At 40.6% G+C, this 15865-nt stretch overlaps 1 protein-coding gene and 1 pseudogene across 9 annotated transcripts in view; both read right to left on the reverse strand.

Moving 5' to 3' along the window:
- The window catches only part of SNTG1 (syntrophin gamma 1), an 817517-nt gene that overhangs the window by 474594 nt on the left and 327058 nt on the right, over positions 1–15865 (reverse strand). The window lies entirely within an intron of this gene.
- LOC109435024 (sodium-coupled neutral amino acid symporter 2-like) lies at positions 1058–6750 on the reverse strand (annotated as a pseudogene).

Here is a 15865-nt window from a genome sequence, read left to right on the forward strand (position 1 = left end):
AAGGACATGCAGAAGAAGCTACCTTGAGACTAGCAGGAGGGATAGAGATGCTGAACTAGCTGGTCCCACACTTGCATGTGACTACTAAAAATTGGGAGTGATATCTCGTCTGTGGAAGTCCCCCCAGAGGAACAAGAAGCCCCAGACCCTCCATAGCCCAGGGTTCCAGTGCGAGGGAAGGACATCGCCATAATTTCTGGCTGTGAAAATCAGCAGAGATTCTGACTTAGACAGAGGGCTGCTGGAGTCCCAGTAACTTCTCTTAAAGGGATTGCATGCGGACTTACCCACCAACAGAATCACTGGCCTTGAGCACCAGCGTGGGGCAACAGCTGGAGAGGCAGCAGAAACATAGTGGGTAACTGAGTTGTCTGGCTTTGTAGCAGGTGGGAGGAGCAGCTTTCTTCTGGATGGAGGAGCTGGCAGAGGCCTTTGTTTCTTTGATGAACCCTCCCCATTCCCAGCCTGCAGACACAGACAGCCACCATATCTGAATCTCCATCAAGCAGGCTAACACCCATCAATCCCCATGCCCTGGTGGTTTCAGACCTTGCTCCACCCAACTTTGGGGCACACTCAAGCTGCTTCCAGTGGATTTTTCATACAAATCGCCTGTCTTGGCTCATGCTGCAGACTTTTCTAGGCTCTCTCAATGGTTTCCAGAGCCCAGACAAGCAGCATCTGGCTTGACTGTGTCCTGTAACTCTAGCTGAGCAGCCCTAAACCCAACACCAGTGGTAGCGGGCCTTGGTTCATGGCTTGACCCCTCAAAGCACTTCCAAGCATGACATGGGTGGTGGCCATCTGTGGATTTCTTTTCTTTTTTTAATTAAAGTTTATTGGGGTGACAATTGTTAGTAAAGTTATATAGGTTTCAGGTGTACAATTATGTAATACATCTTCTGTGTACCGTGTTTCCCCGAAAACAAGACCTAGCTGGACAATCAGCTCTAATGCATCTTTTGGAGCAAAAATTAATATGAGACTCGGTCTTATTTTACTATAATATAAGACTAAGTCTTATATAATATAATAAAAACCCGGTCTTTTTTTTTTTTTCAGGAATAAGCATGTATTTATTTTAGTTCAGTTAAAACAAACATACATTGCTTCATTGAAACGGTGTAGCACTCTTTGCCAACAAGTCATACTGGAATTGTTGGCCTATAACAGTACAATGGGGATTTTTACATTATATACAGGAAGTTAACACAACCAGGTTCTCACAGGCCTTAGGTACAAAATCAACAATTCTTTCAGGAACTCAAGCAGAAGTGCCAAGTCTTGGTCTGAACTAGAGGTGAGGTTCTGGATTTGAAGGGAGTGCCAAAAGCCCAATTAAACGAAAGCAGTGCTGCAGAATCTACCTTCTCACTGCCTTTCTAGATGGTTCCTAATTGTTTTGTTTGTAGAAACAAACAAAAATGGACCATTGGTTTCACCCAAGGTAGCACTACAAGACGTTTTCAATTTCCACAAGCGTCTTTAATTATAGATAGACATATCTTGTCTGTAATCTAGTCACATATAATATGAGAATGCATAACAAAAACCTGTCTGCCACATTTCTGGCCCTTGCCTAAAACTAAAAATGTTTAGTTTAAGACAAAACCTTAGAGCCAGATGACCAATTGATGCTTCCATTATTTGCTTCCCCCAATCATCAATGGAATTAATGTATGTTAGATTTTAGACATTATGCCTGATGAGCAAAGTACCACATTATTTAATAACATATTCACCATACTTCATAACGTACAATAAATGTGCTCTTAAAGCCAAATTTTTTCAGCCAAAAATTTAACTGGAATTGAAACGGAAGGGTGAACGTGCAGTTGGACCAACTACTTACATGCAGGTTGCTAACCATTAGTTGGATGTAAACAAATAATTCTCTGTTGTACAAGAATGAGATGACAATCCTGTGCAGAGGAGTCTTTAAAAAAAAACAAAACAAAAAAAACTTACTGCATGAAAAACGCTGTGGCCGATATGAAGAGAACTCATACCAAATATCAGTGTAATCTGTGTATTAGACCTCTGCTGTAGACATGAACACAACTAACATGAGCACGACTAAGCCATACATTATTGTCATTCACACTCCCAGTAGTAGGCGAGCATTTTGAAAAGTTGTACTCTGGATACATAGTTTTGCCCAATAGCCATCAAATGCCCATTATCCACTGCTGGAAGTAATGTCAAAAAAGGGCTGACCCAAAAAACCCAGACCTATCTGTATAACTCTGGAGACAGATGCAACTGAATAGACCCTGTTTTAACCAGTTGCACTATTTGATACCTGAAAAGTAGTTATTTTACTTTTCCATAGAAATATCTGCATTATCTTTCCATTCTAATAGATTAAAACCATAAATATCTCAGTTTGAGTGAACTAAATTATTTGGGGACAAAGAAAAGTGATGAACAGAGTTCATCTGATTTGGTACAACAATAATCAATCATCCTTGAACAGTGAAGTTTCAATGGATAAACCTATACTCCTATTCATGGTACAATTTTTCATTACATCATTTTGTTTAAAAATCATTTTGGGTAAAAAAAGTATTTGGCTTATTATGCCTATAAAAAGGCAATTCATTTCATAATACTAATATTTGTTTTGAAAACACCAGTGAAAAATTTTTTTGTGGAATTTATTGACAGCTATTTTTGGACAATATCCAAAGAAAGCAATTTTTAAAAAGTAAAATAGTGCTTCTGAGGTCTTTAAATATTTTTGATACACACACACAAAAATAGTGTTTTTCTCAATGGTTATTTGAATATGTTGCTATAAATTAAGAATTGTTTCTCACACTAAATGGTTCCATTAGGCACATTTAAGTAAAATCATAAAATATCCAAGTTTAATAATGACACAGCCAAACATGTGACTTGATAACACTTAAGAGTCTGTCCATTCTCTGGAATGGAATAAAATTGTCACTTCCATTAACCCAAGACTCGTGACTTTGCTGTTAATGTCCATTTCTATCATACAGAATAGTTTCTTTTAAGAAAATAGAAAACAAACAAAAAAAGAATTCACATATTCTGCACTCAGAAGAACCAGAGAGGAATGTGCACTTCAAAAGGAAGTGAAACTAAAATCATTGAGTGACATTGCATAGTGGTTGAGAGTTGACTCAACACTGGCATCAAATGGACTACTGAAGTTTTAGTGGTGCCCAGTTAAGGGCCGTCTCCATGGGCATTGTGTGACCAATCCAGAATTATCAAGGCCATGCTTCCGGTCATCACCACTATGCCACTTAACAGGAAGAACATAGCCCCAATCTTCTGTACAGATTTCATAGGTTCTTTCTTAATTAATTTGATGTAGAAGACTGATGGGAGAATAAAAATCAACATAGCAGCTGAAGATGCACCAATGAAACCAAAGATATCTCTAATAGTTGGGACAAAGATGACAAGCAAATTGGTAAATGCCAAAAAGGACACTGTAATGAGACTGATGCCACCAACTGAAATCTTTTGCTGGGCTCAAGTGAGTTATGGAACCCTGGATCGAGAAAATAATGACTGATACTGTTAGGGTGACAACCACCAACAAAGTCAAATGGACAATGAGAAGAAGAATATCAGTTCCCAAGGCACTGGAGTAGGTATGAAGCAATTCAGACTCAACGTGTTCATAAAATGTCAGTGTCATGCAGGGTGTCATGTGGGGTGTCTGGTCCCACTCCAGTGTCAAAACAAATGGTGTCTGTTTTGGGCTGCACACCAATAGCCATCCAAATGGTTCCAGCTCTTCGGCTAGAACCATCAGTAAACCAGGCATTCTCAGGTACTGGGGACTGTCCTTCTTTGTAGGGTGAGGGATCCAAGTCCTCCCTTCTAGGCAGAGTGCTTGGCTCAGCCTGGGATACAAGATCTACCGGTTCCAGGATCTGTTGTAGCTCTGTGCTCAAAGGGCTTGAATTAAGGGTGCTATGTTGCTCCAAATAGGCACCACAATTGGTGAGGATGGTGGTCTGTGCAAATCTCATTTTGGGTCCCTGGGTCCACGTATGGACCCACCCCTGGATGGGATAGGTTGTTTGAACCAATACCCGTGCCGTTCCTGTGATGGCTTCTGTGGCCACTAGGGCTGCATATGCAGCAGCCAGCTGTTTCTCTATTAGAGAGCAGCGGACACCCTCTCCTTTCCACAATTGGGACCAAAATCCCACTGGTGACCAGAGACACTCCTGCCATTGCCAGAGGCCCCAACTGTACCACTCTTGGGTTACATGAACATCAAGTTCAAATGGGTGGCCAGGGTCCACTACTTGCAGAGCCTATGCCTGAGCACTGCCCATTTTGTGCTTGCTCTTTAGCCTCTATCCAATCCCATGAGGCCCCCCTTTCTTATCATGTTATACAAGGGCCTTGCCCTTTGTGCTAAATGGGGTACAAACACCTGCCAATACCCCAGCAGACCCAAATATGTCTGCAGTTGGGAGACCTTGGTCTGCCGGGGAAAGGCTTGCATTTTGTCAATAATCGCTTCAGGTATGACCTTTGTCTTACCCAACCACACAACACCCAAAAACTTGATGGATAAGCCAGGGCCTTGGACCTTTTCCTCATTAACCATCCAGCCAAGTGGCTGTATCCCCAGCAGGACGACACTGACACCCCTCACGATGTTCGATTGAGCCTTGTGTCTATGGGACGTCTTGAGAATCCTGAATGAGAGACCACGGAGGGGAGGGCCTGCACCAGTAGAAGCTTTGCTACATCGAACGGCTGCTCCCATTCAGTTACAGATTACCACCAGTGAGACTATGTTAAAGCCCAGCTACGGCAGGAATGGAAACATTTTGCTGCCAGCACCCACATGCTTAAAGCAGGGTAACTGCAGCAATGGACTTGGCTCTGGCGGGTCAAAAGCCCCCACTGTTGGTGGTTGGGCCTGATAGCCCCATGGGGGGCCGGTTTGACTCATGGTTTGCAAGTGACACCAGGGGTGGTGGCAGAGTGGCCACCGCAAATGGCTGTGGTATATGGAGGTCCTGATGCCAGGACAATTTTGCGGGGAACCTATGTGCTCTTGCTGTGGCCTATTATGGGGTCCCCTGTTCTGTTACATGTTGAAACTACACAAGTGACCCCAAGCACTGCCATAAAGGTCTGGTACCACAAACCAGGAAAGGTGCCAGTGGCAGCGACCCTCCTTTCCCAGGACAAAATCTAGCATGTATCCTCCCAGATGGAAGGGATTTGCCATTGTTGGTTCCTAATGCTGCTATTTCTTTCCACCCGTAGGTATACGGCACAGGGCCTCTCACAGAAGATACTTGTCATGTAGATTGTGAGGCGAGACCCTGTAGGGGTGGAGTGTGGGGACAGAGTCCCAGAGAGAAGTTTCCAGGCTCTCGGCCTTGTGTGGGGAGGTGCTGGCTCGGGTAGTGAATGACCATCAACTGTGATTGGTTGGCCATCAGCTGTAACCGGTCAGCCATTTGGCTACTGATGTAACTGCGGAGCTGCGTTGAATGGTTGGTTGGTTGGCAGGCAGAGAAGTGAATGGCAGATTGCGGATCATGTGGCTACTACTGCGTGTGTCTCACCCAGCCATCAGGGAGACTATAATGGTATGACTCTCCTATCTATGGCTCCATGGGTGTTCCTTTTTGGCCTCACCATATCCTGTGTTCTTATGTGGGGAGCAGGACCAGAGTCCCCACATGAGTCCCTGCATGACAGTCAGGTATCCAAAGAGGGTAGCAAGCAGGTACATGAGAAACATAACAAAAAATGAAATCTTGGACACGTTCATCATTCTTCTATGGCTGCAACCTTTCAGCTCTTCATAACTAGGAAGAATAGCAGGATGACAGACAAATGAAAAGTTCAGAATTGGCACAGCATAGACGGTCTGTAAGTTGAAGATAAAATAATGCGATCTGCAAGAATCATCAGTCATGTTAAATATCATATCATGTACAGAAGCTATTGGCCATGTGAAGGTGCCATTTACTGTTTCATTAATTATCAAAGTAACTTCCATAGGACAAGCAATCTCAAATTTCTTGCAAATCACCACAATCAGAAGGAACATCCTACATGACAAGGAAAGGCCACAGGTACATCCCAAATATCCTAAATCTCTCAGCAGTGACAAAGGAAGAATGAGCACCAATGACATCAGCAGAACCAAGTAGTCACTGTTCAGACACTGCACTCACGCCAGTTGTATCTTCCATGTCCATTAATGCCTGGGTTACCAAAGGTAACTCGTGTTTCACTGTGAAGAGGTAGCTTGACACAACTCCAATATGCGGCATTGTAATCGATCCAGAAGCTTCCCAACCAATGCAAATGCCTTATGTCCCAATCGTTGATACAGTAGAGACCCTCCTTCACTGGCAGTCTCCAAAGGGAGATGAACAGAATGCAGGAAAAACATTGATACAAATGTCAAGAGGATGATAAAAAGAGCAATTCCAGTGTTAGCCATAACACTGCCAAAATCGCAAAGCCCAAGGATTCCACTGCCCACAATCGCATTGCTCAGATTAACTACTAACATACAAAAGGAACTAGTACCTGGATGAAAGTCTGTTTCATACTTCTTTTTCCACAAATTCGATTCAAGTAAAAAGCTCAGTTTTCAGGGTCTACATCTGCATAATAGCTTTTCAGAGCAGCTTGCTTGTTGGGGTAGGAGTAGTTGAAGTCGCTGTTGGAACTGTAACTGCTGTTGTCCTCATCCAGGGAAATATTGAACTTTCCCATTTCGGCTCTTTATGCTGGGCACTGGGAGGAATTGGATGCTTCGAGTAAGACTGGGCTCCTTTTCATATGGGGTCTTAATTAATTTTTGCTCCAAAAGAAGCATTAGAGCTGATTGTCCGGATAGGTCTTATTTTAGGGGAAACACGGGATCACATTGTGTATTCACCACCCAGAGTCAGTTCTCCTTCCATCACCATATATTCCCTCCCTTTTACCCTCATCTACCATCCCCCACCTCCCTACACTCTGGTAACCACTAAACTATTGTCTGTGTCTATGAGTTTTTCCTTATTGGTTTGACTTTTTCCTTTGTTGTTTTCAGTTTTATACCACATATCAGTGAAATCATATGGTTCTCAACTTTTTCTGTCTGACTTATTTCGCTTAGCATAATAATTTCAACATCGATCCATGTTGTCACAAATATCACTATTTCATCTTTTCTTATGGCAGAGTAGTATTCCATTGTGCATATATACCACATCTTTAACCTACCATCTATCAAAGGACACTTTAGTTGTTTCCATGTCTTGGCCACCATAAATAAAGCTGCAATGAACATCAGAGCACATACATCTTTATAGATTGTTTTCAGAGTTTTGGGGTAGATACCCAGGAGAGGGATTGCTGGGTCATATGGTAATTCTATTCTTAATTTTTTGAGGAACCTCCACACTGCCTTGCATAGCGGCTGCACCAATCTGTTTTCCCATGAACAGTGTATGAGGGTTCCTTTTTCTCCACACCTCTCCAATATTTGTTACTGTTTGCCTTGTTGATGATAGCCATTCTGACTGGTGTGAAGTGATATCTCACTGTGGTTTTTATTTGCATTCCTCTGATGATTAGTGATGTTGAGTATCTTTTCATATGTCATATGTCTGTGTGCTCTCTTTGGAGAAATGTCTATTCAGATCATCTGCCATTTTTTCAATTGGACTGTTTGTTTTATTGTTGTTGAGTTGTATGAGTTCCTTATATATTTTGAATATAACCCACTTATCAAAGGTATTGTTTACAAAAATCTTCTCCCATTCAGTTGGTTGCCTCTTTATTTTGTCAATATTTCTTTTGCTGTGCAGAAGCTTTTTAGTTTGATATAGTCCAATTCATGTATTTTAGCTTTTACTTCCCTTTCCTTTGAAGTCAAATTCATGAAATCCTCCTTGAACCCAAGGTCCAGAAGTTTAGTACCTATACTTTTTTTTATGCAGTTTATTGATTCAGGTCTGAAGTATAGGTGTTTGATCCACTTTAAGTTAATTGTAGTACATGGTGACAGATAGCAGTATAGTTTCATTCTTTTGGATGTGGTTTTCCAATTCTCCCAGCACTATTTATTGAAGAAGCTGTCTTTTCTCCATTGTATGGTTTTGGTGCCTTTGTCAAAATTATCTGTCCATATTTAAGTGGTTTTATTTCTGGGTTCTCAATTCGATGCCATTGGTCTGTGTGTCAGTTTTTCTGCCAAAACCATACTGCTTTGATTATTGTTACTCTGTAGTACAAGCTGAGGTCAGGAGTGTGATACCTCCAGCATTATTCTTTTTCTTAGGATTGCTTTGACTATTCAGGGTCTTTGTGCTTCCATACAAATCTGATAATTTTTGTTCTATTTCTTTTAAAAATGCCATTGGGATTTTGACGGGGATTGCATTAAATCTGTATATTGCTTTGGGTAATGTAGCCATTTTAACTATGTTGATATTTGCTTTTGGGAAGGTTTCATATGACTGATTCAATTTCCTGCCTGTTAATTGGTCTATTTAGATTTTCCAATTTTTTGTGATTCAGCGAAGAAAAACTGTATGTTTCTAAGAACATGTCCCTTTCTTCAGGTTATTGAATTTGGTGGCATATATTCCTTCATAGTATTCTTGGATGATCCTTTGTATTTCTGTGGCATCCATCATAACTTCCCCTCTTTCATGTCTGATTTTGTTTATTTGTGTCTTTTCTCTTTTATGTTAGTCAGTCTAGCCAAGAGTTTGTCAATTTTATTAAACTTTTTGAAGAACCAGCTCTTCGTTGCATTACTTTTTTCTGTCTTTTTGTTCTCTATTTCATTTAGTTCTCTGATTTTATTATTTCTTTCCTCTGCTGACTTTGGTTTCATTTGTTCTTCTTTTTCTAGTTCTTTAAGATATAACTTGAGGTTATTTATCTGGGATTTTTCTTGTTTCTTGAGATAGGCCTGTAATGATAAAAATTTCCCTCTTAAAACTGCTTTAGCTGAAACCCCCAAATTTTGGTAGGATGTACTTTCATTCTCATTTGTTTCGGTGTATGTTCTGACCTCTCCTCTTATTAACTCTTTGACTGAGTCGTTTTTTAAAAGTATGTTGTTTAATCTCCACATAGTTGTGATTTTTCCTGCTTTCTTTTTGCAGTTGATATCCAATTTCAAAGCCTTGTGTTCAGAGAATATGCTTGTTGTGATTTCAATCTTCTTAAATTTGCTGAGGCTAGTTTATGTCCCAATATATGGTCTATCTTTGAGAATGTTCCATGTACACTAGAAAAGAATGTATAGTCTGATATTGTAGGATGAAGTGCTCCATGAATGTCAAGTATGTCCATTTCATTAATGTGTCATTTAGGGCTGATATTTCTTTATTCATTTTCTGTTTGGATGATCTATCCATACCCGTCATGATGTATTTAGGTCCCCTACTCTAGTTGTGTTTGGTCAATATATCCTTTTAGTTCTGTTAGTAGTTGATTTGCATATTTCAGAGCTCCCTCATTGGGGGCATGAATATTGATGACTGTTTTGTCTTCTTGTTGTATATTCCCCTTCATCATTAGGAAATGTCCATCTTTGTCTCTTGTTACCTTTTTTATTCTGAGGTCTGTTTCATCTGATATATGTATACCCACACCTGTTTTTCTCTGAATACCATTTGCTTGGAGTGTCAATTTCCACCCTTTCACTTTGAGTCTATATTTGTCCTCATAGCTCAGTTGTGTTTCTTGGAGGCAGCATATGGCTGGGTTTAGTTTTCTGATCCAATCTTCTAATCTGTGCCTTTTTATTGGTGAGTTCAGTCCATTTACATTTAGGGTGATTATTGATATATTAAGATTTCCTATCATTCTATCTTTGTTTTTTTGGTAGAACAGTGTCTCCATTGTTTCTTTGCCTTTGTGTTGCTGTCTATTACTTCTGTGTCATGGTATTCTATGATATTTGCCTCTCTTTCCTCTTTTTTTATGTGATAAATCTCATTCTGGATTTTTTTTTTTTTTTTGAGCGGTTACCATTAAGTTTATGGAAAAACAGTTTCATATTTAGAGTATTCTATTTTGTTCAGCACGCTTCTTTTCTCCATTCCACTTTGCCTGCTCATACCTTTACTCTCTCCCCTTGCATGTTTTTATTTTCAGAAATTGTCCCTATTCAAGTTGTGAGTTGATTTCTATGCTACTGTAGCAAGTTGTGTTTTTCCTCTTTTTTCTTTTCAAGTTTTACTTTTTTTTTTTTTTTTTTTTTTTGTCTTCTTTCCTTTGTATGTTATGTTTAAGTGCATAGTGTCCTATTTGGTATAGGGGTTGCTATTTCCTGCTTCTATCTGTCTGCTTGTAATACTACTCATGGTTTTGTATTTTTTGCTTTTTCGTTTGTGGTCCTTCAGTATTTCTTGTAGTGCATGTCATGTATTAGAAAATTCCTTCACGTTCTATATGTCTGGAAAGGTCTTTATTCCTCCATGTCTAAAAAATATCTTTGCTGGATATTTTATTCTTGGCTCACAGTTTCTCTCTTTCAATAATTTGAATATTTGATTCTACTCTGTCCTGGCTTGTAGTGTTTCTGTTGAAAAATCTGATGATAATCTAATGGGCTTTACTTTGTAGGTTACTGTCTTATTTTCCCTGGCTGCCTTGAGGTTCCTTTCTTTGCTCTTAATTTTTGACAGCTTCAATACAATGTGACTTGGAGAAAGCCTGTTGGGACTCAGGTAATTCGGTGTTCTATTTGCTTCTTCGATTCGAGGATCCAGTTCTTCCCACAAGTTTGGGAAGTTCTCGTCAACTATTTGTTTGAATATACTCTCTGTTCCCTTTTCCCTTTCTTTTCCTTCTGCTACATTATTATTCTTCTATCTATTATTCTTATATTACTCTTTCTGATGGAGTCAGAAAGTTCTTGTAGAGTTCTTTCCCTTTTTTTAACTCTCAAGTCTTTCTCTTTTTCCATATGGGTCATTTCCACATTTCTATCTTTGATGTCAGTGATTCTTTCCTTGATTTGTTCAGCTTTATTACCTCAATTGGCTATTTCATTCTTCATTTATTTTATTGATTTCTTAATGTCAAGATTTTCTATGGTTCTTTTTTAAATTTTCAGTCTTTTTGGTGAAATGTTCATTTTGTTCTTTGACCGTTTTTCTGATTTATTAAATTGCCTGTCTGTGTTTTCTTACATCTCGTTGAGTTTTTTTCAGAACTGCAATCTTGAGTTCTCTGTCATTTAATTCACATATTTCCATGTCTATTAGTCCATTTTCTGGAGACTTTTTATTTTCTTTCTGAGCTGCCTTGTTTCCTTGGTTATTCATGACAATAAATGAATTATTATTTTTCTTCCTAGGTATCTACAAGAGTGGGTTCTGCAACTGGTTGATAGGAAGAGGTCTTTCTTTTGCTTTCCAGTAGGTGTTGGTGGAATGTTTTATTTTCTCTCCCACTGCAGAGTTTTATTCTCTCTCATGCTGTAGTGTTATATTTTATCTGCACTGTTCTGGCTTCTCACACAATGGACTGATTCCCTTTAAGGTGGGCTTCTACTCTGTGTGGAGGTCACCTAAGTCTCAAAGCACTGTCTACTTGGTGTATGTAGAGAGATTTTGAAGTTCCAAGCTCTCCCTGTACAAGAGTTTGTCTATTTCAATGGCTCTGTTTACCCCTGCAGGGATACTCCCAGATAGGTGGGGGCAGAGGTGGGTGGGTTGTGAGATGTGCCTCTGAGCAATGTCTGCAACCACCAGTACAGTCAATCCTGCACCCAATGCTACCTCCACTTCGCCAGAAGTAGTTGGGCTTCGAGTCCATGGCTGCATGGCCAGTTGTCAGAGCTGCTAATAGTCTGTTATTTTGATCTGACACTGCTACTGTTTAGCTTCTAGCACTGGGTAGGTGGGGGTGGGGTGAGCTCTGGGATGGTGGACAGGGCTCGGCTAGACTCTGTGCTTATGTCTTCTGTCCTCTGCTTCACAGTTATGGCTTAACCACTGTTCTCACCCCTTTTCCCTCAGTCTTTGCCCCAAGGTCTCTGCCATGAGTGTTGGGTTCAACCATGTTGTATGCTGATCCTTCAGGCAGAACTGTGGGCCATAAGGGGAGCACTAGCGTCTGAATTCTTCCCTCTCTGGTCACTGTGGTACCTCTGACTTCAGGGAGCTCCGAGCTCCTGTCTTCGTTCTGCGGCCCACCGGGCCTGCGTCTCCACACTTCCCAATTCCCTCCTACCCTGCTCGCTCATTTGCCCATCTTTAGATCATTTCAGTTGGGTGTCTTTTAGTCTTGCCTGTCTGCTGCACAGGGAATCCTGTGTGGAATTTTAGCTGTTCAATTTGTTGTAAATTCCAGGGCAGATTTCGAGAGGCTCACTTCATACTGCCATTTCCGTGATGTAATCCAGTTTTATTACTACTTTTTAACAAGTGGCTTTTCAAGGTCTGAACACTTGGCAAGCCATAGCTTCATATTATTATCACCATAGTGCCACAAAGCTGTCAATTTCCTCTCAAATTTGGAAAAGTGGGCCAAATGCAAAACATACACTGCTGTACTGCTGTCTGCTACCAGGTCCTTCCCATAACATCAGCTCTCTCCTGCCATTTTGACTACTATGTTCTTATAATTGGTCATTATTTTTTGCTATGTGTGTTTATATGTGTGTCATGGGGACAGAAATGGAAGTTCTTGTATTAAGTATTTTTCATTATTTTTATTAATCTTTTATTTCTTTGATCTTTTTTTAATACCTTAGCTTTTTTGAACTCCTCTGTGTCTTTCCTTTCCATTTTAATTCTCAATTTTTTTTAATCCTTTCTATCCTACTGCATTTTTCTTAATGTTCAAATTAACTTTCAGTCTTGAGTTTTTCTCAAATAAGTGCATTAAGGGCTACACATGTCTCAGTGTCCTACAAATTTTTATATTCAATAAGTGCTATTTACAATATTGTATGTATTTGTATATATTTCCATTATGAATTTTTGAACTATTAGATTATATTTCACTGCCAAATATATGAGGTTTTAACAATTTTCTTTTATTATTAATGGTTAACATAATTGTGCTATACCAGACAATATATTATATGTAATAATAATGCTTGTTTTATGGACTTGATTTGAAAGAAAAATGTTTTTTCCACTTGCCCAATGCAGTGTTCTATACACAGCCTATTATGCTACAACATGTGTTTCTATAAAGAAAATTCACTTAAATATGATTCATTAATAGAAGGATTATTTTGAAATGGAGTAAAAATTGTATTGGTTCATGCACAATACCTTTTAGGTAAGAGTAAGCAGAATGATATAATTATGATCTTTATTTGAAAAGGGAAATGTGTCAACATTACAGCAAAATGGCGAGAAAAGCACTTCAGCATTGCTCTTAAGATGCTAGGAATTAGGATTTCAAGATGGCAGATTAGGCAAATGCTCTGCTTACCTCTTCCCATGACCACATTAAAATTACAAATAATTATAGAACACTCACTCCCAAGAATCACCTGAAGACTAGCTGAACAGAACCCTATAACTAAGGATATAAAGAAGAGGCCACATCAAGACTGGAGGGAGGGACAGATACACAAAATGCGCTGACTCAAACCCACAGGTAGTGGTTGAGTATTAGGAGGGACAGCTTGGCAGCAGAGGTTCCCCCTGAAGAGTGAGGGGTCCCATCCTCACACAGGGTTTCCCAACCCAGTGTTCCTATGCCAGGAAGAGGAGACTCCACAATGTCTGGTATAAAATCAGTTAGGATTCCACACATTCTGGTGAGACAGAAGGTGGCTGGAAAACCAGAGGCCCTCTTAAAGTTCCTGCATAAAGGCTCACTTGCCTGCAAGTACTCACCCTGGACTCTGGTGGAGGAGCGTTAACTTGAAAGGTGCCAGAGACATACAGGGAAAGAGTGAGTTGTGTGGCTTTAGGAAGAGGGCTAGAGAAATAGCTACCATTATCCCTGTGTGGAGCCGTCTTCACATGTAGACTACAGATGGGCACTATCTTTCCTGTGCTGTACCCTCCCCAACATAGCCAAATCTGAGACTGCATTTGCCTGGTGAACTCCACACATGGCCAGCTCACACAGCATCACCAGGGCCACTATTGACACCTGGGAGGCCAGACACACCTCACAAGTTCTGGGAGGCTTTTCCAGAAGCACATCATGCAGTCTCTGTGGCTATCTGAGAAACTTCGAGTGGCAGGAAGTCAGCCCCAGCTTATGCTGCAGCCTTCCTTGGGAGACTCTCGGGAATCTCCAGGCCCAAAGCAAGCAGTAGCTGCCTGTGGTGTTCTCTGGGCATTTTGCACAGTGGCCACAGGTGCAGCAATGGTGCAAGAACTGAATTTACTTAAGTATGTGAGCAATATCCACCCCACCTTGGTGACCTTTTGGGGCCCCACCCCACTCAACTCAGGTGGCATCACTGGGGGCAATATCAGCACCTGGAAAACCACCCTGATCCCCGCACCTAAGGTGGCTCTTTCAGCAGCTGAACCTCATGGGCAGTCAGCAGGTCGCAACAGAACTAGGGGTGCCCTGGGCATTTTGCTAAGCTGCCCAGGCCCAATACTGGTGGCAGTCAGTCGAGGGTCACAGCTAGGCCACTCCCACGTGCCTCCAGGTCCAGCACAGGCAGCAGTCAACTGAATACAGTTTTTTAGCTCTAACCAGGTAACCCCAGGCTGGTCACATGGAAGGTGAAAATTGTCTTGCACAAGAGACTCTCCCAAGATGCACCAGAAACAACACAACCAAGATTGGCTGAAGACACAACAGAGCACCACCAAATTATGCCCACAAGTGGCCCACCCAAAGGGTGGTCTGAACAGGTACACAAGCCCAATGGGTTGAAACTCCTGAGGGGACAGCCCAACACAGCAGCTCATACACTGAGGGCATAGCCAATCTTCACAGTAATTCTACCTCAGAGTCAATCCTATCTATTGATTTGCCAAAAGCAATGAAGGCTAAACTACAACAGGAGGCCACAAACAACACACCCGAGAAACACTCCTGAAACACATGGTGTACCAGGGAAATCAGGTAGATTGTGACATTGGACAGCACAGAACACCTACTACATAAGGCCATGCAGTGAACACTGGAAGATATTGAACTACCTAATAGAAATAAACACTAGAGACAGCCAAAATGAGGAAACAAGAAACATTTCCTAAATAGAAGTAAACTCCAGAAAAAAAACCCCACAAAAAACTAAATTAAATTGAGGCAACCAACCTACCAGAGACAGAGTTCAAAACACATGCTATAAGAATGCATAAGAAACTTAGTAAGAATTTCAACAAATAGATGGCAAGCATAGAGAAGGACATATGAACCACAATAACAGAACCAGACAAAAATAAAGAATATAATAACTGAAATGAAGAGTTATTACAGGGACCTCTGAGATAATATCAAGCATAACAACAATCACATCACAGAGCACCAGACGGAGAAGAAAGAGACCAAGAAGTCAAGAACCTATTTGAAGAAATAATGACTGAAAACTTCCCTAAGCTGCTGGGGGGGGGGGGGAAAAACAACAACAAAAAAAAACATACAAGGCCAGGAAGCATATAGAGTCCCAAAAAAGATGAACCCAAAGAGGTCCACAATAAGATACATCATAATTAGACTTTAACACCCCATTGACAGATTTTCCACAGAATATCAACAAGGACACCATGGCCTTAAATGACACACTAGACCAGATAGATTTAATTGATGTTTTTAGACCATTTCACCCCAAAGTAGCAGAATATACATTTTTTTTTTCAAGTTCACATGATGCAGTTTCTAAGACAGGCCATAAAACAAGTCTCAAAAAATTCGAGAAGATTGAAATCATATCAAGCATCCTCCC

The sequence above is a fragment of the Rhinolophus sinicus genome, chromosome 7 (genome assembly GCF_057876585.1).
Source record: "Rhinolophus sinicus isolate RSI-liver-muscle chromosome 7, RSI-T2T, whole genome shotgun sequence".
NCBI classification, from domain to species: Eukaryota; Metazoa; Chordata; class Mammalia; order Chiroptera; family Rhinolophidae; genus Rhinolophus; species Rhinolophus sinicus.